The sequence below is a fragment of the Zingiber officinale genome, chromosome 3B, assembly GCF_018446385.1.
Source record: "Zingiber officinale cultivar Zhangliang chromosome 3B, Zo_v1.1, whole genome shotgun sequence".
NCBI lineage: Eukaryota > Viridiplantae > Streptophyta > Magnoliopsida > Zingiberales > Zingiberaceae > Zingiber > Zingiber officinale.
The window spans coordinates 19,557,742-19,564,325 of NC_055991.1; positions in this window are offsets into that span (position 1 = coordinate 19,557,742).

Sequence of the window (6,584 nt, forward strand, 5' to 3'; positions counted from 1 at the left end):
TTGGATTATAAATTGTCAACCATCATACCAAAATAGATAACTTTCCTATTTTTCTTGATAACAACTTTGTTATCAAAATAGACATAATATCTATAATAGTTTAGAAACTGAAATCAGGTTCTTTCTAAACTTGGTACGTAAAGAAAATTACTTAAAATCCATATTTTATTCTTATCAAAGGATAAACATCTCCCACTGCAACAGTTACCACTTTTACAGTAGTGCCCATGTGGACGGTGATTTACCTTTCATTTAGTTGTCGGGTTTCCTGGAACCCTGCAATGAATTGCAGACATGATTAATGGCATCTTGCATCTACACTCCAGGTTCTGGTAGATAACACCACTAGACATGTTTCAACTAATGAATTAAATACACCTAAATTGTTCTTAGTTCTAAGAAGACAGTCTACCTTAATGTCCAAGTCCTATTTCCAATCATTACAATTGGGACTACTAAGTCTTTTTCTATAGTATGACTACTAGGGATTGACAAACATCCTAAGAATCACAAAAACATTTGGTCAAGATCAACTCTTTAAAATCTCCATGAATTTTGTGTATACAAAATCGAAGAGGAGATTTTATTCATTAATTTTATTATCTCGTCAACTTTACTTTATGACAAATAAAATTAATAGTTGATCTGTCTTTGATCAAATATTTGGTCAAAACTCTTTGAATTTAAAATAACATTGATTCCTCAAACAATATTATTTAAATTTACCAACACCTCAAACACCGTGAATTTTGCATGCCACGTTAGTGTGGACGTATACAAATTCAACATTTGTAAAAGGAGGGTTTTACCCATTAACTATCTTGTCAACGTATTTTTATGACAAATAAAATTATCTCAAACACCGTTAATTTTGTATGCCACGTTAGTGTGGACGTATACAAAATCAATCATTTGTAAGAGGGGTTTTAACCCTTTAATTTTATTATCTTGTCAACCTAGTTTTATGACAAATTAATAGTTGGTTTCATTTGGTCACACAAATAATAGCAGTGACTCCGATGGGGAGGATACTATTAGATGTGTCTAAGTGTATACCATTACTTGACACTAAGTCCATTAATAAGATTATGCCCCTTCCGTTGGGGAAGATCACACGCTCTTAATTAACTTCCTATAGTCATCCAAAAATGGAAGTCTGTTCTAGTGATCCACAAACAAGCTCATCCGTTATGGAGGAAGGCACTCAGAGCCAACGCGTAAGCTTGTTTGCATCACTTACAAACCAGTAATGGAGACCATGGGATTTATTTAAAATCCTCTCCCACTTAGTTATTTATAAACGAGGAATTTTAACTATGCTAGCCTACTAGTCATGTATACTAACATGCACACACAAACACAATATAAAAGCAATAAATAGAAAATCTAATTTTCAACTATGATGGCTTTTATATCTTGTTGTCCTCGTTGTGTTGTCATCCCATTCGGCTGCCAGATTTGGCGGCCTCTACCGGTTCGAGTTGTCGCATCCATCTTGCTCCTAGATCCGCTGCGCCTCGTCCTTAGAAGGTTCCACGCTTTGCAAGATTCGATCCATGACATAAATAGAATTTTACATTTTGATCCTATATTCCATAAAAGGAATGTACATGTATCTAGATCAAAATAAAATCCTAATAAAACTAAATACAGCTCCTGCTGTATTTTAATACAATCATGCACACACAGATAAATGCCCTTGACATGTCCAAGGGTCCAATCACACACATAATAACTAAAAGCCATAATAGTTGGATCCTGCATCCACAAAGTTAGCACATCCTACTATTAACCTGCCTAAATTATGTATGACATGTGCATAATTAAACTAATACCAAATACACAGAGGCAAAACCCTAGCTCTGATACCAATTGTTGGTTGCTACTCGGAAAGCCTAGAGGTTCCACTGTACAAAAATTTTGTACAAAGGTCTGAACCTTTTCCTAGCTACCATGTGTTCTTTTAAATTAAATTTTGGATCGCCTGCGGAACTTAACACGTTTGATCCAAAACTTAATCTATTTGTTCTTTTAGGTTTTGACTTGGATCTCCTGCGGAACTTAACACGTTCGACCCAAATCACCTTAAGTTATTAATTTCATTAAATATTAATTTCCATAATTGGTTCCCAGTACTGACGTGGCGAGGCACATGGCCTTCTTGGATATGGGAGCAACCACCACCGACTAGACAAAACCTTTTATAGAAATCTAATATTTAATTTCCTAAAATAACTTTAGGTTAACCGAAAAGAACAATCAAATCACAAGGAAAAATAAAACAAAAGAACACAACTTCGAAAAACATATTCGAAATACTAGAATCGTAAGCCTCTTGTATTTGGTATTATTTCCAAAAATAACTAGTATGATGCGGAAAAAAAAAATACTAGTTATACCTTTTAGAAAGACCTCTTGATCTTCTACCGTATTCCTCTTCTAACCTCGGACGTTGTGTGGGCAACGATCTTCCGAGATGAGAATCCACCAAAGCACCTTCTTCTCCTTTCTTCAAGTTTCGGCCAAGCACAAAGCTTCCAAAAGATGAATATCTTTTTCCACCAACCAAGCTCCAAGGGATACAAGCTTTCTCTCCTTCTTCTTCTTCTTCTCCAAGTAGTATCCGGCCACCACAAGAACTCCAAGCAAATAGAGAAGGTTCGGCCACCACCAAGAGGAAGAGAGGAAGAGAGGTTGGCCGGCCACAACACCAAGGAAAAGAGGGAGAGAAATAATATAGGTTGTTCACCTTGAAGCCTTCTCTACCCCCTCTTTTATAATCCTTGGTCTTGGCAAATAAGGAAATTTAATTAAAAACTTCCTTAATTCTTTTTCCATGAAAAGGAAAAATTTATTTAATTAAAAACAATTTTCCTTTTCTCAATTTACATGGCCGGCCACACCAAAGCTACAAACAAGGAGAGTTTTAATTAATTAAAACTTCCTAATTTGTCTCCAGAAATTTATAAAATTTCTCCAATAATTTAATCCATTCATGATTGGTTTATAAAAAGTAAATTTAATAAATTAAAATCTTTCTTTTAAACATGTGGATAAAAATAAAGTTATCTCTAAAAATTAAAATATCTTTTAATCTACAAATAAGGAAAGATATCAAATCTTTTCTCAATCTTTTGTAGAAACTAATAAAAGAGAATTATTAATTTTTAAACTTTCTTTTAAATCATAAACATGGTTAAAAGGAAAGTTTTCTTAAAATTTAAAATCCTCCTTTAATCAACAAATAAGGAAAGATTTCAAATTTTAAACTCTCTTTTAAACATGTAGATGATTTACAAATAAGGAAAGTTTTTACCAAAAATTAAAACAATCCTTTTAATCTACAAATAAGGAAAGAGATTAATCTCTTCTCTTAATCTTTTGTAGAAAGTTATAAAAGGAAATTTTTAATTTTTAAACTCTCTTTTAAAATCATGATATCCACATAAGAAATAATTTTAATAAAAATCCTTTTAATATTCTAGTGGTCGGCCACCTAAGCTTGGGACCCAAGCTTTGGCCGGCCACCTACATGACTCATCCACTTGATCTTGGCCGGCCCTAGCTTGGGTTCCAAGCTAGCTTGGCCGGTCCATTGGATGGGTAAGAAGGTGGGTATGCGGTGGGTATAAATCTCTATATACTAGAGGCTACGATAGGACGAGAGGAGGAATTGGTTTTGGTCTCCCGATGAAATTAAGCATCCGTGTCGCCCTCAACACACAACTTAATTTCATCAATAATATTCATTCCACTAAAGAACTATTATTGAACTCCCATCAATCCCAAATTACATTTGGGCTCCTTCTTATTATGAGTGTTAGTCTCCTGTTTAAGATATCAAATGTCCACTAATTAAGTGAGTTCGACAACTCATTTAATTAATATCTGTCCAAGAGTAGTACCACTCAACCTTATTATCATGTCGGACTAAGTCCACCGCAGGTTTAACATGACAATCCTTATGAGCTCCTCTTGAGGACATTATCAACCTAGTATCTCTAGGACACAGTTTCCTTCTATAATCAACAACACACACTATAAGTGATACCATTTCCCAACTTATCGGGTTTATTGATTTATCGAACTAAATCTCACCCATTGATAAATTAAAGAAATAAATATCAAATATATGTGCTTATTATTATATTAGGATTAAGAGCACACACTTCCATAATAACTGAGGTCTTTATTCTTTTATAAAGTCAGTATAAAAGGAACGACCTCAAATGGTCATACTCAATACACTCTAAGTGTACTAGTGTAATCATATAGTTAACATAAACTAATACCTAATTACACTACGACCTTCCAATGGTTTGTTCCTTTCCATCTTGGTCGTGAGCTTCTGTTTATAATTTATAAGGAACCGATAACATGATCTTCTGTATGTGACACCACACACCATGTTATCTACAATATAAATTAATTGAGCAACTACATTTATCATAAATGTAGACATTTGACCAATGCGATTCTTATTTCTAGATTAATGTTTATACCAAAAGCTAGGCTTTTAGTATACACTCTAACAAATTGTGTCTTAGTTATCTAGATTGATGATGCCCCTTTGAGGAGCTCATAAGGATTGTTATGTAAACCCTGCAGGTGTACTTAGTTCCGACATGACAATAAAGTTGAGTGGTACTACACTTGGAGCTAGATGTTAATTAAGTGAGTTGTTAGTAACTCATTTAATTAATGGACATTCGATATCTTAAACACAGGGAGATTAACGCACTCATGATAAGAAGGATCCCATAATGTAATATGGGATTGGTGCGGTAATTCAATAATAACTCTTTAGTGGTATGATTCATTATTGATAAACTTGAGTTGGGTGTTGGGTGGGCGAACACAAGAAGCTCAAGCTCATCAGGAGGTCAAAACCAATTCCTTCTCTCAGTCCCTGTTGTAGCCTCTTATTAAAAGCCTTTTTATCTATCCAAAGCCCAACTTCTTACCCAAGCTAGGGGCTGGCCACATCCTTGCTTGGTGCCCAAGCAAGGGGCCGGCCAAGCCCATCTTGGTTTCCAAGATGTGGCCGACCAAGTCTTGCTTGGTGACCAAGCAAGGGGCCAACCACTAAAGAAATAAAAAAGATTTTAATTTTTTGTTAAAATCTTTCCTTGTATAGCAATCTATAAAGGTTTTAAAAGAGATATTTTAATTTTAAAATCTTTCCTTTTTTTTTGGAGCCATCCACATAATTTTAAAAGAAAGTTTTAAATTTTAAAATCTTTCATTTTTTGTTGCCATATATATTGGTTTTAAAAGAGATATTTTAATTTTGGTAAAACTTTCCTTTTTTGTAACCATGATTTAAAAGAGAAGTTTAATCTTTAAACTTTCTTTTTGTAGTCATCACAATAGGAAATTTAAAAGAGAGAGATTTTAATTATTATTAAAATTTTCTTTTTTGCTATGATTGAAATTAAAAGGAAGTTTTAATTATGTTTAAAACTTTCATTTTTTGCATTCACCAATGATTATAAAAGAGAGGTAGATGGTGCCTTATGGAACAATAACACAATCAAAAGGTTCCCTCTTCTCTTTTCCTTGGTGGTCGACCCTTCTCTTTCTCTTCTCCCTTTGTTTTCTTCTCTTGAGGCCGACGACACATCAAGCTCCATCTTCTTGTGATCGGTTTGCTTGGAGGGGAAGAAGAAGAGAAGGAAGTTTCCTATTTTGGCATTCCTTGGGTGCCCAAAACTTGTAAGCAAAGAAGAAAGACTCGGGGTGGATTTCATCTTGGTAGATCGTCGCTCACACGACGTCCAAGAGGAGGAGAAGAATACAGCAGAAGATCAAGAGGTCTTTAATTTACAAAGAAAGGTATAACTAGTTCTTAATTCCGTAGCGAAACTAGTTTTTCTTTGTATGGATCCTGAAATACCTACACAAGAGGCTAGCGATTTCGTGTTTCATTTTTTGTGTTTCGATTTAATGTTTTGATCTTGTGCTTCTATTGAGATCTCTATAGTTAAACCTAGGGTTATTGTAAGAAGTTTAAATATCCAATTTCTTTGAAAGACTTTGTCTAGGAAGTGGTGGATGATCTCATACCCAAGAAAGCCGACTGTCTCGCCATGTTTAACCTGGAAGTCAATCCTTGAAATAGATATTTAATCAACTTCTGTAACATGGGATGAACTTGGATTAATAATGTTAAGTATCGTTTGCAATTCAAGTTTTAACTACTGAAGAACACATGAGTTGAACTTGAAGTAAAAATATTATGTTCCGTTTCCAATTCAAGTTTAACTCATGAGGAACACATAGGTTGTTAGGAAAGTTCTGTGCTTGTACAAATTTTTGTATAGGGAAAGCAGAACGAAATTTTGAGTAGCATCCAACACTATGGTTATTATATTTTTACAAAATTACAACCGATAGAAAGGGTTGAGCAAGAATAAGGTAGATATGGTGTAAAACTAAAGTTGTAATCAAGGATCAAAGTGTGTCTGATATAATAATATTAGATCCAACATGGGCCTGATATGGGATTAAATCAGACCCACATTTAAGATGACACTTATCATAACGTTGGAGCACCTCTAAGAGTCATAAATAAGTAATGGATA